At 52.9% G+C, this 22,175-nt stretch overlaps 1 long non-coding RNA gene across 1 annotated transcript; it reads right to left on the bottom strand.

The window, feature by feature from the left end:
• Positions 1–1,468: 1,468 nt before the first annotated feature.
• On the bottom strand, positions 1,469–20,468 carry LOC147090612 (uncharacterized). The gene is made up of 2 exons (XR_015075350.1): positions 17,158–20,468; positions 1,469–1,808 (listed from the first exon to the last, which is right to left on the bottom strand). It is a non-coding gene; the product is annotated as an uncharacterized LOC147090612 (long non-coding RNA).
• Between the last annotated feature and the right edge of the window lie 1,707 nt (positions 20,469–22,175).

Below are 22,175 nucleotides of genomic sequence, written 5' to 3' on the forward strand. Positions count from 1 at the left end.
TACTTGTCCAACATCCAGTCTGGATGAGAAGAAATTTTCTCCAATTAAATATTGGGAAGACCAAAGCCATTGTTTTCGGTCCCCGCCACAAACTCTGTTCCCTAGCCACCGACTCCATCCCTCTCCCTAACATCTGTCTGAGGCTGAACCACACTGTTTGCAACCTTGGTGTCTTTTAATACTCCTGTGAAGAGCCTTGGGACATTTTACTACGTTAAAGGCGCTGTAGAGATACAAGTTGTTGTTGTTGTATGTTCATATGCTAATTTGTGCAGGAGTACTTAACCCAAGAAATCGGATGCCACTGAGGGAGTGACAAAGTTCAACGGTTTTGGGGCATTGGAGGGTGACGAGGAGGAGCAATCTTTGAGCAGGTCTGTCAATGATTAAGTATAAAGAGTGTTTAAAAGCAAAGAAGGAAAACAGCCCGAAGCCTGCGGCCTACACGTCCATGCAAGCTCCTTAACCAGCTCTGACCCTACACCGCTGACTGGATGGATGAGCCGTGGTTTGCAGCCATTGATCTTTCATCAGCTGGAGTAAAAAAGGATTGCAGGTTTTAGAGATCTTAACATAAAATGGCTGACGTTCATTGATATAAAATGGCTGACATTCATTCACATAAAATTGCTGATGTTCATTGACATAAAATGGCTGACGTTCATTGACATAAAATGGCAGGCATTCATTGACATAAAATGGCAGGCATTCATTGACATAAAATGGCTGGCATTCATCGTCATAAAATGGCTGATGTTCATTGACATAAAATTGCTGATGTTCATTGGCATAAAATGGCTGACCTGCATTGACATAAAATGGCAGGCATTCATTGACATAAAATGGCTGACCTGCATTGACATAAAATGGCAGACATTTATATTGACATAAAACGGCTGACATTATATGCATTATGGGAAAGAGAAGTTAGCCTGAGGGAACGGCACCATAGTGGTTATGTTACTGGACTAGTAACAGTGTCAGCTGTGGCTCAGTTGGAAGCACACTTGCCTCTGAGTCCGAAGGTTGTGGGTTCATAGTCCCACTCCAGGAACTTGAGTACACAAAGCTAGGCCAACACTCCCAGTGCAGTGCTGAGGGAGCGCTGCACTGTCGGAGGTGCTGTCTTTCGGATGAGACGTTAAACCGAGGCCCCGTCTGCCCTCTCAGATGGACGTAAAAGATCCCGTGGCACTATTTCGAAGAAGAGCAGGGGAGTTATCTCCGGTGTCCTGGACAATATTTATCCCTCAATCAACATCGCTAAAACAGGTTATCTGGTCATTATCACATTGCTGTTTGTGGGAGCTTGCTGTGTGTAAATTGGCTGCTGTGTTTTCCATATTACAACAGTGACTCCACTTCAAAAGTACTTTATTGGCTGTAAAATGCTTTGAGACATCCGGTGGTCGTGAAAGGCGCTATAGAAATGCAAGTTGATGTAAGAAAAAGGAGTCTTACCATCAAGTAACTTTAAAGTAAGCTTTAAGTAACTTATAAACACACTATATACAAGAGAGGTCTTTACCATGCCTCTGGTAGAAGCCTCTTACAATACTGAACAGACCAGTATTTATACCAGTCCAACAGGAAGTGACATATGACAGGAAGTGAGGTATGTACACAGTTCATAGTTCATAGTTCACAGTTCACAGGAAGTGATGACATAACTTCCCGGAAGTTATTATTATTATCACACAAGTCTTTCTTTCTTTCTAATCCAGAGGCCTGGGCTAATGATCTGGAGATGTGTTGTCCAAATCTCCACCACGGCAGCTGGGGAATTTAAATTCAGTTCAGGAATAAATCTGGAATAAAAAAGCTAGTATCAGTAATGGTGACCGTGTAACTACCGGATTGTCTTAAAAACCCATCTGGTTCACTAATGTGGTTTAGGGAAGGAGATCTGCCATCCTTACCCGGTCTGGCCTGAAGGGATATTTACTAGTCCTAGCCCCTTTAGGGCTACCCCGGATCAGGCGTATTTCTCAGACGTTCACTTTCAACGAAAGTTTGAGGTAGCCGAATCCTAAAGACGCTTAATTGAGTCTGAAGGTCCGGGCTATCTCCCCCTAAAGGAAAGGAACAACCCGAGAACGGTACCATCCTCCAGATAGCGCTTTTAATAAGTTTAGCTAGACTGTAACGTCCCGGATATTATGAGGGTCAGGAAAACGCCCTCAGAATTCTGTAACTCTTCACCAAAGAGTGTACAGAGATTGAGTTCGTGAGTTATTGATACAGAAGACTTATGTGAAACAATTCTAAAAATATATAGAGATTTATTAAAAGAACTGACATGCAATTTACAGTTGGTGAATCAGTCAATCGCAACGTTAACAGTTCTAAAAAGAGAAAAAATACTATCTTATTATTAACAGAGAATCTTACTTTTAAATCTTAGCTTCGCTACAGTATTACAGTTCTTAAAGTTTTCTATACAGGATAGAAATACCTTTGATCCCCGAGGTACAAAGAGTGGTGGACCACAGAGCCGCTTCTGTAGCCGAGAATCGCCTTGCCCGATTAAAGCGACTCTGATATCCCATTTTGAGACTTCAATATTTATACCCTTTTCCAGTTGCATTTCCTTTAAAGCTTCTGCTGATGCAAGTTAATTATCCCTATTCATCTTTCTGCCGACCTCTGCCATTCTTACTGCTACATCAGCTTGTAGCATTCCAGAATCTTGTCTCATCGCCAGGTGTTTTGGGTTGACCATATAAAAACGGTGTGAAGGGCAGGTGTTCCTTCTTTTATGTCATCTTTACCAGGGCAGATGTTCCTTATCTTATGTGCCATCTTTACGAAGTTTAAATTAGAACACCTTATCCAGGGTGAACCATTGTTTTTGTTCCCAAAGGTCAGCCTGTCAGAGCCATGCACCTCTGTTTCAATAAGGTTATTTATTCAGGGTCAACAACTGTCTTATCTCAATAGCCAGAATGCTTTCATAACTATTTCATAGTTAGGTTTCTAAATTTCCAAACCCAGTTTGTCATGTTTCAATAAGGCCAGAACTCTTTCATAAGATAGTGTATTTTTCTGAATAGGTTATATGGCTTATTGCTTCACAGGCTGATATGTGACTCTAGGCCCTCTGAAATGGTTGCTCAACGTGCATGGGCAATAAATGCTGGCCTTGCCAGCAATGCCCACATCCTGTGAATAAATAAAAAAAAACTCAGGCACTTCACTGCAGACAGGCCAGTGTAAAGAAAGGGTTCATTAGACTGTCTTGAAGTCTCTTTATATTGTAACTAGCTGGAGTGCCCGGCGGTGCCGAGGGTTTTTTGAGGGCATGTTGTTATGAAAAAAGCACAAATAATTTATATATATATATAAATGAGTTTGTCTGTCTGTGTGGGAAGGAGAGAGAGAGAGGGGAAGAGAGAGAGAGAGGGAAAGAGAGAGGGGGAAGGAGAGAGAGAGAGGGGGAAGGAGAGAGAGAGGGGGAAGGAGAGAGAGAGAGAGAGAGGGAAGGAGAGAGAGAGACAGAGAGTGAAGGAGAGAGAGAGACAGAGAGGGAAAGAGAGAGAGAGGGAAGGAGAGAGAGAGGGAAGGAGAGAGAGAAAGACGGAAGGAGAGAGAGAGGGAAGGAGAGAGAGAGAGAGAGGGAAGGAGAGAGAGAGGGAAGGAGAGAGAGAGGGAAGGAGAGAGAGAGGGAAGGAGAGAGAGAGAGGGAAGGAGAGAGAGAGAGGGGGAAGGAGAGAGAGACAGAGACAGAGAGGGAAGGAGAGAGAGAGGGAGGGAAGGAGAGAGAGCGAGAGAGAGGGAAGGAGCGAGAGAGGGAAGGAGAGAGAGAGAGAGAGAGAGAGAGGGAAGGAGAGAGAGAGAGAGGGAAGGAGAGAGAGAGAGGGAAGGAGAGAGAGAGAGGGAAGGAGAGAGAGAGAGGGAAGGAGAGGGAGAGACAGAGAGGGAAGGAGAGAGAGAGAGAGAGGGAAGGGTGGGGGAAAGGGGGGGAAAGGGGTGGGGGAAGGGGGTGGGGGGAAGGGGGTGGGGGGAAGGGGGGGGTGGGGGGAAAGGCGGGGTGGGGGGAAGTTAGAAGTTGAAGGCGCTAGATAAATGGAAGCTGGGTTAACGGCGTTTCCTAGAATCCCTCTGACCTCCACTACAATAAAGAGAGATATTTTGAAAGCATTGGCAGTGTGACCTCTCGCAGAGGTCGAGGTGGATACTGACCTGGATGAGCAGAGCCCGGCCACAGAAGCTCAGGAAGCGAGCGCCGGGGCGGCTGCGGAGGAGGAAGCAGCAGCCGAGCGAGAGCAGGGCGGCGGCGGGCAGCGCCATGGTGCGGCGGCCCGAGCGAGAGCGAGCCTGGGCGCTGGTCGGTGCAGCCCCGCAGCGGAGCAGAGGCTCCAGCAACCGGCGTCACTTGGGCTCGGAGGCGGGCAGCCGGCGCCGGCACAGCCGCTCGAAATGGCCATCAAAGTAGGCGAGCCTCCGGGCGAAGGGCAGCGACCGCGGCACCAAGCAGCAGCTCCTTCCCCATCGGCCCATCATCGCTGCTCCTACTGCCGCGAGGCCGGGGTGACAGGAGAGAGGGGAGAAAGCGGCGGAGACCCCATGGGCGGCGTAGCGCCTGAGGCCCGGCCTGAGTCACCTGAGCTGAGCTCCCGCTCCCTCCGACCCGAAGAGCTCGGCAGTGACATCCTGCAGAGCGGAGAGGCCAGGGTGACAGGAGAGAGGGGAGAAAGCGGAGAGAAGGAGTAGGCCAGCCTTTACCAAGATGGCGGCGATGGCGGGCCGCTGGTTTGGAATCGGGCCCAGTGGGACGGGCGGTGCCTAGCTCGGGCGTGGCTGGCGAGGGGAGGCCGAGGCTTCGAGGCCTGAGGCCTGCAGGCAGCTCATCTACCGTGGATGCAAACAACCCGCGAGCGGAGAGGCCGGGGTGACAGGAGAGAGGGGAGAAAGCGGAGAGAAGGAGGAGGGTGAGGGTGGGGCTGGGGCCCATGGTTGGACAGAGGCAGAGTTGCTCCATCACAAACAACAATGGCCGCCGCTCGCTTTTCAGTTTGAAGGATTAGGCCCCACCCACACACGCCATGAAACGCCCCCCGTGACGCAGCGCGCTCCCCCCGTAGGATTGGTCAACCGCTAATGAGCGGAATTTTGCCGTTTTTTGTATACTCTCCGAACAATTTTTGTCTGACCAAAAAGTAAATATGCCTAGGACACCCTCCTAATCATAGCCTTTCTTTTGATATAACATATGTGTAGGTACGCTCTATAACTTTTGAGTGATGCCTGGACAGACAGACAGACAGACACCACTATCCTTTTATATATATAGACTAGCTGGAGTGCCCGGCGGTGCCGAGGCTTTTTCGAGGGCATGTTGTTGTTGGAAGAGAGAGAGAGAGAGCAACTGGGGGGGAAGAGAGAGAGTGACTTGGGGGGAAGAGAGAGAGCGACTTGGGGGGAAGATAGAGAGCGACTGGGGGGGAAGAGAGAGAGCGACTGGGGGGGAAGAGAGAGAGCGACTGGGGGGAAGAGAGAGAATGACTGGGGGGAAGAGAGAGAGCAACTGGGGGGGAAGAGAGAGAGCGACTGGGGGGGGGAAGAGAGAGAGCGACTGGGGGGAAGAGAGAGAGCGACTGGGGGGGAAGAGAGAGAGCGACTGGGGGGGAAGAGAGAGAGCGACTGGGGGGGAAGAGAGAGAGCGACTGCGGGGAAAGAGAGAGAGCGACTGGGGGGGGAAGAGAGAGAGCGACTGGGGGGGGGAAGAGAGAGAGCGACTGGGGGGAAGAGAGAGAGCGACTGGGGGGGAAGAGAGAGAGCGACTGGGGGGAAGAGAGAGAGCGACTGGGAAGGGGGGAAGGAGGGGGCGAAGGAGGGGGGAAGGAGGAGGGGGGGAAGGAGGGGGGAAGGAGGGGGGATGGGGGGGAGGAGGAGGGGGAAGGGGGAAGGAGGGGGGGAAGGAGGGGGAAGGGGAAGGGAGGGGGAAGGGAGGGGGGAAGGAGGGGGGAAGGAGGGGGTAAGGGGGGGAGAGAGAGCACGACTGGGGGGAAGGGGAAGGGGAGGGGGGGAGGGGAGGGGAGGGGGAGGGGGGAGGGGAGGGAAGGGGGGGAGGGAGAGGGGAGGGGAGGGGGAGGGGGGAAGGGGAGGGGAGAAGGGGAGGCAGAGGGGAGGGGGAGTTGAGGGGGGAGGAGGGAAGGAAGGGGAGGGGGAGGAAGGGGGAGGAGGGGAGGAAGGGGAGGAGGGGTAGGAAGGGGAGGAGGGGTAGGAAGGGGAGGGGGGAGGGAGTGAAGTGGAGGGGGGAGGGGGGAGGGGGAGAGGGGAGGGGAGGGGGAGAGGGGAGGGGTGGGGGAGAGGGGAGGGGTGGAGGAGGTGGGGGAAGGAGGGGTGGAGAAAGGGAGTGGGGGAGCCAGCAGACCCTCTCCCCACTGCAGGCGATGGCTCCGCTGAGCTCCGTGCCGCCCCACGCACTGACATGCCGAGTGCAGCGCCCCAGTGAGCTCGAGCCCCGCCCTCCCGAGACCGGGCTTGAGACGGCCAATTGCGGCTGGCCGGGCCCGGTTGCCTTGGTAACCCTTCTCCCCTCTCCGCCTTCCGATCTCCGGGCCTGGGCCTGAGACGGCCGATTGCGGCTGGCGAGCCCGGTTGCCGGGGTAAACCTCTCCGCTCCCCCTCCCCTCCCGAGCCCCGCCCCCCCCCGAATGAAGCGCGAGGAGGTTGCAGTGAGCCTTTACCAAGATGGCTGGCCGCTGGTTCGGAATCGGGCCCAGCGGGGGGGGGGCGGGGGGGGTGGTGAGGGGTGGGAGGAGCTTGCCACAAAACAATTGCCTAGGGTCCAGCATGGCTGGCAACAGACGCCCAGGCTTCGAGGCCTACCTGCAAAAATGGGGAAAGGTAGGAAAATTAATGAGATTAGATAAAAGATTTAGAAAGTAATTAACTTTTTTTAAAAACAATATGTGTTTTAAAAGCAACTTTTTTTTTTAAAGACGCAGAAAGCGGGAAAAAGAAATGAAAAGTTTGGAATCAAGATGGCGGCGACTCACCGTGGTTCAGAACGATAAGGCCCGCCCACACACGCACCGATTGGTTGACCGTCAGGTCACCGAAGCGTAGGATTGGTCAATCGTCCCGTCACTCGACTCTAGGAGGGCTCGCCCGTAAGCGCCAGGAACCCGCCCCCGCCACGCAACGATCGGTCGACGTAAATACGCTTATGACGGTTCTGGAATCGTAAGCTTTCTTTCGATGTAACACACGTGTAGGTACGCTCTATGGCCTAGAAATTGGGTTGGGGCGCCAAAGTGGCGCAAAAGTCGACGGAGCGTAGGATTTAGCGCAGCGATCGGAGTGAGACTGATCGCCAGATATTCAGTTTCATTGCCCCTCGAGGGACACGGGGCGAGGCTCGAGGCGCTTCGCGTCCCTCTTAGGGCGCTGAAACTGATTATCGCAGCGCAACGTGCTGCAGCGCCACATGCTGCGGCACGGCATGCTGCGGTACTGCAGGCCTTCCTCCCACTGTTAAGGGGGAGGTGCCTGCAACAGCGCGATCCCCGATCGCGAGTGCCGGCAAATGAGCCCGGCACCAAGGAGAAGTGCCGGGCTCTCGGGAAACAGCCGGCAATGGCGCGGGGGGGGGGCGCTTAGGAGGTCGGGGACGGAGGTGCTGGCAGGCGGCCGCCGAAAAAGCGTCCGCCCCGCTCCTCCACCTTAACTTGCGCCGCTGCCGGCACAGTAAGGCCCCGTGAACCGGGCGCGGGTAGCGAGCGGTGCAACTGCGGCGTTCGCTACCAAATATCGCGAACGGGGCATGAATGGGGCGCTGCACACACCGATGATGTCATCGGTGGCGGCGCAGCGCAAATGCCTAATGCCACCATTAGCGCCCCTACTGAATATCGCTGGAGACGCAGCCAGTGGTGCTATAGCCACTGACTGCCTCTTTAGGCGCTAACAGGTGGCGCTACTCGCCCAATTTCTCCCCCTATAACTTTTGAGTTTATACAATACAGACAGACAGACAGACAGACAGACAGACAGACGGAATGACAGACAGATTGATCCTTTTATTTATATATATAGATAGATGCAGTGTAAAGCAATGGTCGGTTTAGACAGTAAAGTACTCCCAGTGCCAGTACTGAGGGAGAGCCACACTGTCGGAGGTGCCGTCTTTCGGATGAGACGTTAAACCGAGGGCCCCATCGTCTCTCTCGGGTGGACGTAAAAGATACCAGAGACACTGTCCGAAGAAGAGCAGGGGGGAGTTCTCCCCAGTGTCCTGGGCCCAATATTTCTTTCCCTCAATCAACATCACTAAAAAAACAGATGATCTGGTCATTTACCTCATTGCTGTTTGTGGGAGCTTGCTGTGCGCAAATTGACTGCCGCGTTTCCCACATTACGAGAGTGACCCCACTTCAAAAAGTACTTCATTGGCTGTGAAGCGCTTTGGGACATCCTGAGATGGTGAAAGGCGCTAGAGAAATGCAAAGTTCCTTCTTTCTTTCCTTAAAGTCTAATTACAAGACATTCCAATCAGAAAGATTTAATTGGTAACAAGTTGTTGCACAGATGCAGAACAACAACAACTTGCATTTATATATATATTTTTTTATTAATTCCTGGGATGTGGGCGTCGCTGGCAAGGCTGACATTTATTGCCCATCCCCTAATCATCCTTGAGAAGGTGGTGGTGAGCCGCCTTCTTGAACCGCTGCAGTCCGTGTGGTGAAGTTACTCCCACAGCGCCGTTAGGGAGGGAGTTCCCGGATTTTGACCCAGCAACGATGAAGGAACGTCCAATATATTTCCAAGTCAGGATGGTGTGTGTGACTTGGAGGTGGTGGTGTTCCCATGCGCCTGTTGCCCCTTGTCCTTCTAGGTGGTGGAGGTCACGGGTTTGGGCGCCTTTAACATCGTAAAACGTCCCAAGGCGCGTCACAGGAGCGATTATCAAACAAAATTTGACACCGGGCCACATAAGGCGATATTAGGACAGGTGACCAAAAGCTTGGTCAAAGAGGTAGGTTTTAAGGAGCGTCTTAAAGGAGGAGAGAGGTTTAAGGAAGGAATTCCAGAGTTTGGGGCCCGGGCAGCTGAAGGCACGGCCGCCAATGGCGGAGCGATGGAAATAGGGGATGTGCAAGAGGCCAGAATTGGAGGAGCTGCTCGGTACTAAGGGATGCGTCCTTGTAAATCATAGATTGGGGAGGTCTCAGCTGTCCTTTCCCAGCTCCGCACCAAAATCAGGCGGAAAGGTTTCCTTTGTTTACACAAGCCTTGAAAGATAAAGGCTTGGCCTAAGAAAGTTCTATGGAGGCAAGGGCAGGAATATCAAATCACAGATTGAATGATAACCAAGGGTGCGATTTTCCCATTGGAGGCGGGGTTCAGTTTGGGTGGGTTCCAAACCCGCCTCCACTGTCAGGTGGGAAAAATTTGCAATTTTCCCCGAATTGACCAGTTACTATCAGAGGTGTGGGTTCCCCTGGGCCAATTATTCTTTTGGGACTGAAACCCATCTCTGCTGACGTCACTTATCCAGCTTCATTTAAGGGCTGCTTGCTGCCTTGGCTCATTCCACTGGTTTTTGGTCGATGCTGCACCACCTCCAAGCTATTATCTCCTTGAAGAATGGCCAGCTCCAAGGCAAGGGCCTCCCTGAGGTTCTCGGATGAGGCGCTGGGTATGCTGGTTGAGGGGGCGAGAGCTAGCAGGGAGGTGCTCTTCTACTCATCTGGGAGGAAGAGGCCTCCCAAAGAAACCAAGGCTGTGTGGGTCCAGCTGGCAAGGGATGTAACCTTCAGATCTGTGCGCAGATTGGGTGATTGTTTCTGTTTATTGATGAAATGCCATCCCTGTGTGAATGTATCAAAATTAGGTGATGGCAAACTGTTGGCGTGATGGCATCTGTTATTTCGGCTTAGGCAGCTCCACATTGCGGGCTCAGGTTGGTGGTCAGAGTGAATGGAGGCCAGAGAGTGATGTCCATTGTCTATCATGTGTTAAGAAGGAGCCAAGCACATGTGCCACAATGGGCAACCTATGCAAATCTGGCCAGGATGAATGCATCCCTTGCATCACGGGCAGCCATGTGCTCGCGTGCTGCCGCTGCTGCTGGTCGATACGCTGCCACTCAGTCCTCCTCCCCCTCCTCCTCATCTGAGGAGGCTATGAACTGAGCCACTTGCTCATCAGGAAGCTGTAAGCCACGACGCTGTGCCATGTTGTGCAGTACACAGCAGACCACGACCATTCTGGAGACCCTGGCTGCTGAATACTACAGGGCTCCACCTGATCTGTCAAGGCATCGGAATCGCATCTTCAGCAAGCCAATGGTTTGCTCGATGATGGACCTGGTCGAAATGTGGCTGGCGTTGTAGCACTCCTCAGCCTCGTTAGCTGGCCTCCTGATCGGCGTCATTAGCCACTTCTTCAGGGGGTAGCCCTTGTCACCAAGGAGCCATCCGTTAAGTTGGTTTGGCGGACTGAAGAGTGGAGTAACACTAGAGTTCCGCAGGATGAAAGAGCCATGGCAACTACCACAGAACTTGGCGCAAAAATGCAAAAATTCCTTCTTGTGGTTACACACCAGCTGTACGTTACGGGAGTGGAAGCCCTTGCGGTTGACAAAGATAGCTGGGTTTTGATGGGGTGCCCTAAGGGCCACATGTATGCAATCCATGACGCCCTGCACCATTGGCAAGCCTGCCATATTTGCAAAGCCAACTGAACGCGCGGTCACACTTGCTTGATCCCTTGAGAAGTGGATGTAATTGTGGGCCTTTGCGAAAAGGGCATCGGTAACCTGCGTGATGCATTTGTGGGCGGCCGACTGGGAGATGCCGCTGATGTCTGCTGATGATCCCTGGAAGGAGCCTGAAGCAAAAAAGTTGAGTGCGGTGGTGACTTTGGCAACCGCTGGTAAGAGGCGTCCACCCGCTCCTCTGGACTCCAGGTGTTGATGCAGCAATGTGCAGATGTCTCCGACAACCTGTTGCGAAAGTCTCAGCCTCCTTTGGCACTGCTGCTCACTCATGTTGAGGTAGCTCATCCTCTGTCTGTAAACCCTCTGTTGGGGGTATCTCCTGCGGCGACGTGCTTCCATGCGCTGACGCCTTCTGCCCTGTGCAGCATCGGGTGGGTGAGCAGGAGGTTGGCGCTCCTGCTGCTGTTGCTGCTGAGCTGCCTGGTTCTGCTGCTGCCGTGGCTGCTCCTCATCCGATTCTGAGGTCCATGGTGAAAGGAAATAAATGGTTCCCATGCTGCTGGCAGATACCTCCGTTGGGGAAGCGCTCAGTCCAAGCGGGGAGAGGGTCTTCCAAGGAGGTCCCACAGTTGAGAGATAGAAGCTGCAGCACCTCCAACTTCGGTAGGCCTGCTAAAAGTGCTGAAAGACCTGTGGAACAAAAGTTCTGCCACCTGCAACTGCTCCCTGATGAAAGCTCCGTTTTAATGGTGGAGCTGCAGCTGTGAGGAGGCCACCCACTCGCAACCCGCCAGGATTAGCTGGCGTGGTTTAGGAGGGTCGTGCGACACGCACAAAATGTGGCAAATTAACAAAGGCCTGTCAAAATAGGATTGTAGAGGCCCTTAGCGACTATTTAAGGGTCTTAACTACCTCTCCTGACTGATGGAGGCGGGACCAAATCGCACCCATCAAACCCGCTGACGTAAGAAAACTACTAGGCACTTGGTCAGAGTATTAACCAAGGCGTTAATCGACTGCTTCACAACATGGAAGTCTAGTTATCCTTCACCAGTTCCTGTTTACAAAATGTCCCTGAGCAAGCTGGGCCCGTGCCCGAGTATTTATACTCTCCCTGGGCAGCGCCACCAGCAGGCCGCCCAGTATATTTCATAAGTCATTTCTACATGAATGGCACGATTTATGACACCCGCCTCTGGCAAAATTGCGCGGAGGCGGGTCCTGAACCCGCCCTCACTTTTTGCGATTTTGTCAACTGTCTCGCCTCCAAACCCGCCTCCTCGGGGCTGGGAAAATCGCCCCCTCAGGGCTGGGAAAATCGCCCTCTCGGGGTTGGGAAAATCGCCCCCTCTGTGTCAGGAACATTGTCACATGGCCGGGTTGGGAAAGAAAGGGACAAAGGGTGGGCGTTAGGACGGATATTTTGGAATTCGTTTACGGTCTGACCAACTGTAACAAGTTTTGAACTTCCCGGCTAGAACACACATGGTTTTTTTGTAGTGTTGCTGTTCAGAGTATGTTTAATCACTGTCAATAATAGTTATCACTTTATGCTTTGTTACCTCCAGACTCGACTATTCCAGTGCTCTCCTAGTTGGCCTACCACCTTCCATCCTCCGTAAATTTGAGCTTGTCCAAAACGCTGCTGCCCATATCCTAACTCGCACCAAGACCCATTCACCCATCACCTCCTGTGCTCGCTGATCTGCATTGGATCCCGGTCTGGCAACACCTCGATTTTGGAATTCTGTTTTCAAATCCCTCCATGGCCACGTCCCCTCCCTATCTCTCTAACCTCCTCCAGCCCTACAACCCTCAGAGATCTCTGCGCTCCTCCAATTCCGGCCTCTTGAGCATCCCCGATTTTCATTGTTTCACTGTTGGTGGCCGTGCCTTCAGCTGCCTAGGCCCCAAGCTCTGGAATTCCCTCCCTGAACCTCTCCACCTCTCCGGCTCACTCTCCTCCCTTAACACGATCCTTAAAACCTACCTCTTTGACCAAGGTTTTGGTCACCTGTCCTACCACTTGTCGCAGTGATTCCCACATGCCCAAGACTGGGATTGCTCCACATCTTCTAGACTGGGATCTCGCCACGTCTCCAGGACTGGGATCTCGCCACGTCTCCAGGACTGGGATCACTCCATGTCTCCAGGACTGGGACCTCCCCACGTCTCCAGGACTGGGACCTCCCCACGTGTCCAGGACTGGGACCTCCCCACATGCCCAAGACTGGGATTGCTCCACATCTTCTAGACTGGGATCTCGCCACGTCTCCAGGACTGGGATCACTCCATGTCTCCAGGATTTGAACCTCCCCACGTCGCCAAGACTGGGACATCCACACGTGCCCAGGACTGGGATCACTTCACATCTCCAGGACTGGGATCATTACATGACTCCAGGACTGGGACCTCCCCACGTGTGCAAGACTGGGACCTCCCCACGTCTCCAGGACTGGGATCTTCCCACATGTTCAGGACTGGGGCTTCCCCATGTGTTCAGGACTGGGACTTCCTCACGGGCCCAGGACTGGGATCTTCCCACGTGTCCAGAGGACTGGGACTTCCCCACATCTCCAGGACTGGGACCTCCCCACGTCTCCAAGACTGGGACATCCACACGTGCCCAGGACTGGGATCCCTTCACATCTCCAGGACTGGGATCATTATATGACTCCAGGACTGGGACCTCCCCACGTGTCCAGGGCTGCAACCTCCCCACGTGTCCAAGACTGGGACCTCCCCATGTCTCCAGGACTGGGACCTCCCCACGTGTCCAAGACTGGGACCTCCCCACGTGTCCAAGACTGGGACCTCCCCACGTGTCCAAGACTGGGACCTCCCCACGTGTCCAGGACTGGGACCTCCCCACGTGTCCAGGACTGGGACCTCCCCACGTCTCCAGGACTGGGACCCCACCACATGTCCAGGATTGGGACCTCCTCACGTGTCCAGGATTGGGATCCCCCCACATGTCCAGGACTGGGACCTCCCCACTTGTCCAGGACTGGGACCTCCCCACGTCTCCAGGACTGGGACCTCCCCACATGTCCAGGACTGGGACCTCCCCACGTGTCCAGGACTGGGACCTCCCCACGTGTCCAGGACTGGGACCTCCCCACATGTTCAGGACTGGGACCTCCCCACATGTCCAGGAATGGGACCTCCCAACATGTCCAGGACTGGGACCTCCCCACGTCTCCAGGACTGGGACCTCCCCACGTCTCCAGGACTGGGATCTCCCCACGTGTCCAGGACTGGGACCTCCCCACGTGTCCAGGGCTGGGACCTCCCCACGTGTCCAGGGCTGGGACCTCCCCACGTGTCCAGGACTGGGACCTCCCCACGTGTCCAGGCCTGGGACCTCCCCACGTGTCCAGGACTGGGACCTCCCCACGTGTCCAGGACTGGGACTGCCCCACATGTCCAGGACTGGGACCTCCACACGTCTCCAGGGCTGGGACCCCCACACGTCTCCAGGGCTGGGACCTCCACACGTGTCCAGGATTGGGATCCCCCCACGTGTCCAGGACTGGGACCTCCACACGTGTCCAGGACTGGGACCCCCTCCCACGTGTCCAGGACTGGGACCTCCACATGTGTCCAGGACTGGGACCTCCCCACATCTCCAGGGCTGGGACCCCCCACATGTCCAGGACTGGGACCTCCACATGTGTCCAGGACTGGGACCCCCCCTCGTCTCCAGGACTGGGACCTCCCCACATGTCCAGGACTGGGACCTCCTCACGTGTCCAGGACTGGGGCTTTCCCATTTGTCCAGGACTGGGACCTCCTCACGTGTCCAGGACTGGGACCTCCCCACATGTCCAGGACTGGGACCCCCCCACATGTCCAGGACTGGGACCCCCCCCATAATTTCAGGACTGGGACCCCCCCACATCTCCAGGGCTGGGACCTCCCCAAGTCTCCAGGACTGGGAGCTCCCCACGTGTCCACGACTAGGACCTCCCCACATGTCCAAGACTGGGACCCCCCCCATGTCCCCAGGACTGTGACCTCCCCACATGTCCACGACTGGGACCACCCCACATATCCACGACTGGGACCTCCCCACATGTCCAGGACTGGGACCTCCCCACATGTCCAGACTGGGACCTCCCCTCGTGTCCAGGACTGGGACCTTCCCACATGTCCAGGACTGGGACCTCCCCACGTCTCCAGGGCTGGGACCTCCCTGACGTTGCAAGGTGGACGTCCAGAAAAGCTACCAACTCAGAATAATTTAGGAGCGATAGGGTGCACAGTCGGACCAAGGTGCTGTCATAACTTGAAGTGCCGCGGATCTGTTGGTGAACTTGGTTCTAGCGAGCGGCGCTTTGCCTCACTCATTCAGCACCGCTTGCTTCATGACACGCAAGTGGACCACAGTTGGCACTTTATTCAGCCCCAGGCTTAAATTCAGTGAGACTCCAAGCAGACAATTGTCTGAATATGTAACTATAGTTACATCAACGCTCTCATGTTCCTCTGTAGTGGACACAAAGGAGAAGAATTTATTAATCTCTGGCTCGTTACACAGGATTTCTCCCGTGAGAAATCTACCTCACTATTTCTTCTCTCGACCCCTCCACAGTGTCTAAATTGTCCGACTGCTTGTCCGACATACAGTTCTGGATGAGCAAAAATGTTCTCCAATTAAATATTGGGAAGACCGAAGCCATTATTTTCGGTCCCCACCACAAACTCCGTTCCCTGGCCACTGACTCCATCCCTCTCCCTAACATCTGTCTGAGGCTGAACCACACTGTTCGCAAACTTGGTGTCATATTTGACCCTGAAATGAGCTTCCGACCACATATCCGTGGCATAACAAAGACCGCCTACTTCCGCCTCCGTAATATCGCCCATCTCCATTGCCTCAGCTCATCCGCTGCTGAAACCCTCATCCCTGCCTTTGCAACCTCTAGACTTGACTATTCCAACGCACTCCTGGCTGGCCTCCCACATTCCACCCTACGTAAACTTGAGGTCATCCAAAACTCGGCTGCCCCCGTGTCCTAACTCGCACCAAGTCCCGTTCTCCCATCACCCCCTGTGCTCACTGACCTACATTGGCTCCCGGTTAAGCAGCGCCTCGATTTCAAAATTCTCATCCTTGTTTTCAAATCCCTCCGCGGGCCTCGTCCCTCCCTATCTCTGTAATCTCCTCCAGCCCCACAGCTCCCCGAGATATCTGCGCTCCTCTAATTCTGCCCTCTTGAGCATCCCTGATTATAATCGCTCAACCTTTGGTGGCCGTGCCTTCTGTTGCCTGGGCCCTAAGCTCTGGAATTCCCTCCCTAAACCTCTCCACCTCGCTACCTCTCTTTCCTCCTTTAAGACACTCCTTAAAACCTACCTCTTTGACCAAGCTTTTGGTCACCTGTCCTAATTTCCCCATATATGGATTGGTGTCAAATTTGCTGTCTTAAAATACTCCTGTGCAGCGCCTTGGGACGTTTTACTACATTAAAGGCGCTATATAAATACACGTTGTTTCAAGATTCAAGATTCAAGATCATTTTATTGCCATATGTAACTAGTACAATGGAATGCTTACTCCCCACTCACTCCCACAATACAAGCATATAAATATAAAAGCAAAAAGTAAAAACAAGTGTAAATAAAAATAAGCAAATAAGCAGAAAGTATAGCAATAACAGTCCAAATTGCAGGATATGATGAATAGTGCAAAAAAGCCTCAATTACCACTGGAAATAATAGTAATGTAATATGATAAATATATGGTAATATAAATATAATATATATATTTACACAAACATATAACTATAATAATATGTGGGGCGGTGTGGTTAGCAGTTCAGTAGGCACACTGCCTGTGGATAGAAACTGTTCTTAAACCTGCTGGTCCTGGTTCGGATGCTGCGGTACCGACGTCCGGACCGCAGGAGGGAGAACAGTTTGTGCCCAGGGTGATTGGGGTCCTGGATGATGGAGCGGGCCTTGTTCCGGCACCTGGTCTGGAAGATCTCCTCGATGGACGGAGGTGCACACCCGATGATCTTTTCTGCCGTATTCACAACTCTCTGGATGGCTTTCCTGTCCTGTGCAGTGGTGTTACCATACCACACATTGACACCACTCGTCAGGACACTCTCTATGGTGCCGTGGTAAAAGTTCACAAGCCACTGTGTGCTTATGCCGCATTTCCTCAGGCACCGTAGAGGGTAGAGGCGCTGGTGTGCCTTCTTCAGCATAGCCTCAGTATTATGGTTCCAGGCCAGGTCATCAGAGATCTGCAGTCCCAGGAATCGGAAGCAACTTCTGAAGTCCACGATAAGCTCCTTAGTTTTGCCAACGTTCAGGGCAAGGTTGTTGTCATTGCACCATCTCATCAGCTGGACTATCTCATCTCTGCACTCCGTCTCGTCGTTGTTTATCTCTCTGTTAGCTTCTTCTATTTGTCTCATTCATCTCCCATGTCTCTGCCCCCGCGCCCCCCCCATGGTGTATCAGTCTCTTACCCTCCAATTCTCTCCGTTCCCCTTCTCCTGGAAACGTTGACTCTTGCTGGGGTACGGGCTCCACTGGCATTGTCAGCCCACGCCCTCCCTCCTCCCGAACTAGGCACTTGTCATGTGCAAGACCAGATGGGGAGTGTTGGCAGGCAATTTGGCCATGGGAGGATGGCAGCCAAGCCCAACCATGCCCTTTCTCGCTGGCCAACAGTCAGCAGTAGCTAGTTTCATTATTTTTCCATTTCCCTAGGCCCTCACTGCCACCTGAAAGAAAAAAGAGACCTGCATTTATATAGCACCTTTCACGACAACCGGCAATCCCAAAGTGCTTGACAGCCAATGAAGTAGTTTTTGATGCGCAGTCACTGTTGTAATGTAGCAAACTGTGGCGGCCAAATTTGCGCACAGCAAGCTCCCACAAACAGCAAAGTGATAATGACCAGATCATCTGTTTTAGTGATGGTGATAGATGTTGAGATACAGAGTAAAGCTCTCTCTACACTGTCCCATCACACACTCCCAGGGCAGGTACAGCAGGGGTTAGATACAAAGTAAAGCTCCCTCTACACTGTCCCATCAAACACTCCCAGGGCAGGTACAGCACGGGTTAGATACAGAGTAAAGCTCCCTCTACACTGTGCCATCAAACACTCCCAGGGCAGGTACAGCACGGGTTAGGTACAGATTAAAGCTCCCGCTACACTGTCCCATCAAACACTCCCAGGGCAGGTACAGCATGGGTTCGATACAGAGTAAAGCTCCCTCTACACTGTCCCATCAAACACTCCCAGGGCAGGTACAGCACGGAGTTAGATACAGAGTAAAGCTCCCTCTACACTGTCCGATCAAACACTCCCAGGGCAGGTACAGCACGGGTTAGATACAGAGTAAAGCGCCCTCTACACTGTCGCATCAAACACTCCCAGGGCAGGTACAGCACAGGTTAGATACAGAGTAAAGCGCCCTCTACACTGTCGCATCAAACACTCCCAGGGCAGGTACAGCATGGGTTAGATACAGAGTAAAGCTCCCTCTACACTGTCCCATCAAACACACCCAGGGCAGGTACAGCACGGGTTAGATACAGAGTAAAGCTCCCTCTACACTGTCGCATCAAACACTCCCAGGGCAGGTACAGCACGGGTTAGATACAGAGTAAAGCTCCCTCTACACTGTCGCATCAAACACTCCCAGGGCAGGTACAGCACGGGTTAGGTACAGATTGAAGCTCCCGCTACACTGTCCCATCAAACACTCCCAGGGCAGGTACAGCATGGGTTAGATACAGAGTAAAGCTCCCTCTACACTGTCCCATCAAACACTCCCAGGGCAGGTACAGCACGGGTTAGATACAGAGTAAAGCTCCCTCTACACTGTCCCATCAAACACTCCCAGGGCAGGTACAGCACGGAGTTAGATACAGAGTAAAGCTCCCTCTACACTGTCCGATCAAACACTCCCAGGGCAGGTACAGCACGGGTTAGATACAGAGTAAAGCGCCCTCTACACTGTCGCATCAAACACTCCCAGGGCAGGTACAGCACGGGTTAGATACAGAGTAAAGCTCCCTCTACACTGTCGCATCAAACACTCCCAGGGCAGGTACAGCACGGGTTAGATACAGAGTAAAGCTCCCTCTACACTGTCCCATCAAACACTCCCAGGGCGGGAACAGCACGGGTTAGATACAGAGTAAAGCTCCCTCTACACTGTCCCATCAAACACTCCCAGGGCAGGTACAGCACGGGTTAGATACAGAGTAAAGCTCCCTCTACACTGTCCCATCAAACACTCCCAGGGCAGGTACAGCACAGGCTAGATACAGAGTAAAGCTCCCTCTACACTGTCCCATCAAACACTCCCAGGGCAGGTACAGCACGGGTTAGATACAGAGTAAAGCTCTGTCTACACTGTCCCATCAAACACTCCCAGGGCAGGTACAGCACGGGTTAGATGCAGAGTAAAGCTCCCTCTACACTGTCCCATCAAACACTCCCAGGGCAGGTACAGCACGGGTTAGATACAGAGTAAAGCTCCCTCTACACTGTCCCATCAAACACTCCCAGGGCAGGTACAGCGTGGGTTAGATACAGAGTAAAGCTCCCTCTACACTGTCCCATCAAACACTCCCAGGGCAGGTACAGCGTGGGTTAGATACAGAGTAAAGCTCCCTCTACACTGTCCCATCAAACACTCCCAGGGCAGGTACAGCACGGGTTAGATACAGAGTAAAGCTCCCTGTTTAAATCTCATGACACTATTTGATGAAGCGCAGCGGAGTTTTCCCATAGTCCTGACCTATATTATCCAGGACAAAGCAGCCCGCTTGATTGGCACCCCATCCGCCACCTTAAACATTCACTCCCTCCACCACTGGCGCACCGTGGCTGCAGTGTGAACCATCTACAAGATGCACTGCGGCAACTCACCAAGGTTTCTTCGGCAGCACCTCCCAAACCCGCGATCTCTTCCACCTAGAAGGACAAGGGCAGCAGGCGCATGGGAACACTGCCACCTCCAAGTTCCCCTCCAAGTCACACACCATCCTGACTTGGAAATATATCGCCATTCCTTCATCGTCGTTGGGTCAAAATCCTGGAACTCCCTCCCTAACAGCACTGTGGGAGCACCTTCACCACATGGACTGCAGCGGTTCAAGAAGGCGGCTCACCACCACCTTCTCAAGGGGCAACTAGGGATGGGCAATAAATGCTGGCCTTGCTGGCGACGCCCACAACCCATGAATAAATTTATCCCTCCACCAACACCACCAAAGATTAATACAAAAGCAAAATGCTACGGATGCTGGAAATCTGAAAAAAACCCAGAAAATGCTGGAAATACTCAGCAGGTCAGGCAGCATCTGTGGAGAGAGAAACAGAGTTAATGTTTCAGGTCGATGACCCTTCGTCAGAACTGGAAAAAGCACTCCCAGGGCAGGTACAGCACGGGTTAGATACATGGGCCTAGAAATTCAGTTTGGGCCCGCCAGCTGGTTTGCGCCCAAAAGTTAGCGCTGGGCGGGGAGCCATTTGCGACCGTCAGAAATTCAGTTTTTGCGCCCCAAGTCGGAACCGGGCGCTATTCCAGGGTGTGGCCGCCCCCGCTTGGGGCGCTGAAACTGAATTTCAGCGCTGTAGGCGCCGCTGCGCCACCCGATGCGGTGCGGCAGGCTGCGGTACTGCAGGCCTCCTCCTTCTCTTAAGGTGGAGGTGCCTGCAACGGGGAGATCGCCGCTGGATTGTGCCGGCAAATGAGCCCGGCACCACGGAGAAGTGCCGGGCTCGCGGAAAGCAGCCGGCAATGCCGCGGGGGGGGGGGTGGTGGAGGAGGCCGGGGAAGGAGGTGCGTGCAGGCGGCCGCCGAAAAAGCGGCCGGCCGCACCTCCACCTTTATGCGCCCCACTAAGGCTGCAGTAAGGCCCTGGTCTCCGGATGTAAGTAGCGGCCGCCACGGAGGAGGCGGCGGCAACTGAATATGGGATTCGGGCCGGCATCGGGGCGGAACCGGGGCACTGCGCACACCGATGACGTCATCGGTGCCAGCGCAGCGCTACCGGCTACCGCCGCCATTACCGCAGCGCTGAATATCAGCGCGAACTCTATTGGCGTAAAAGCCCTCTTTGGGCGAAAACTGGGCGTAAAGCCAACCGAATTTCTAGGCCATGGTGTTACATTGTTATAGTATCACATTGTTAAATGGAACTACTTTGGTATGGAACTACTTTGGTATGGTGTAGTTATATTGCTATGTGGCACACTGTGCATGGGCAGTGCACAGTGCAGCGTCGGACATCTTGTATCACTCCGCACCATGCGGCAACACCAGAAACAAGCGCTACAAATCAAACAACCACGAGCATGCACACTCCAACTCCAAAGGCGACAGCAACAACAACAACGAGAGCGGAACACACCAAAACACCGCAGAGAGGAATGGTCACCACCAAATCCACAAGATGGAGGGACAACATCCAACCACCTGAGCGATATCGCGAATAAAAAAAAACTCACGATTCTTTGTAGTTGATAACAATAGTTTAGATATTATATTTGTTAATTTAAATTGTTAAACTTCATGTTTTAGTATTTTGAGAAAGAGGGATGTTACATTGTTATAGTATCACATCGTTAAATGGAACTACTTTGGTATGGAACTACTTTGGTATGGTGTAATTATATTGTTATGTGGCACACTGTGCACACAGTGCAGCGTCGGACATCTTGTATCACTCCGCACCATGCGGCAGCACAGAAACAAAGCAGGAATACAGCTGAGTAAAAGCAGTAACTAAAATGAGCTAAAAGTGTCTGTATTATTTATAGCAAAAGAACACAAGGAGACAAAACACATGGTAAAGCTCATTACCATCTCCTTTTGCCTTGCACCATCTCATAATTTCTCTTACTGTCTCTTAATCTCTCCTGTCTTCCATCTAGAGCCATCTTTTGTTTCTTAACTTGTCCCATTACCATCCCCTTTTGCCTCACACCATCTCTTAATCTCTCTTGCCTTCCATCCTATCACAGACCTTCCCTTTTGTTCTTTCCTCCCCTCCCCCCTTTCCCTGCCCCCCACACTTGCTTAAAAACCTGTTCCATCTCCAACTTTTTCCAGTTCTGACGAAGGGTCATCGACCTGAAACGTTAACTCTGTTTCTCGCTCTCTCTCCACAGATGCTGCCTGACCTGCTGAGTGTTTCCAGCATTTTCTGTTTTTATTTTACACCACCAAAGATTAACTGGTTATTTGAGGGATCCCCGTTGTTTGAGGGATCTTGTGTGCGATCTGGCCACTGTGTTTACCCACTTGAATATAACGGTGCAGTAATTCCGGTCCCAACGCGGGAGTACGGACGGTGTACTCACGCGTGGGCCCGTTGGAAGTGCCGGATTCCAGCATGCGCAGCGCATGCGCGGGAAACCGGCATTTCCTCTCCATCGAACTAAGGGGTTAAGAGGTCCAACGCATGCACGCAGGACTCTGCGCGCACGCGTTGAACTTCCTTCGTGTAGATAGGTTTG

Source organism: Somniosus microcephalus, unplaced genomic scaffold, assembly GCF_052327205.1.
Source record: "Somniosus microcephalus isolate GS21.2 unplaced genomic scaffold, FLI_Smic_1.0 unresolved_chr4, whole genome shotgun sequence".
Taxonomy (NCBI): domain Eukaryota; kingdom Metazoa; phylum Chordata; class Chondrichthyes; order Squaliformes; family Somniosidae; genus Somniosus; species Somniosus microcephalus.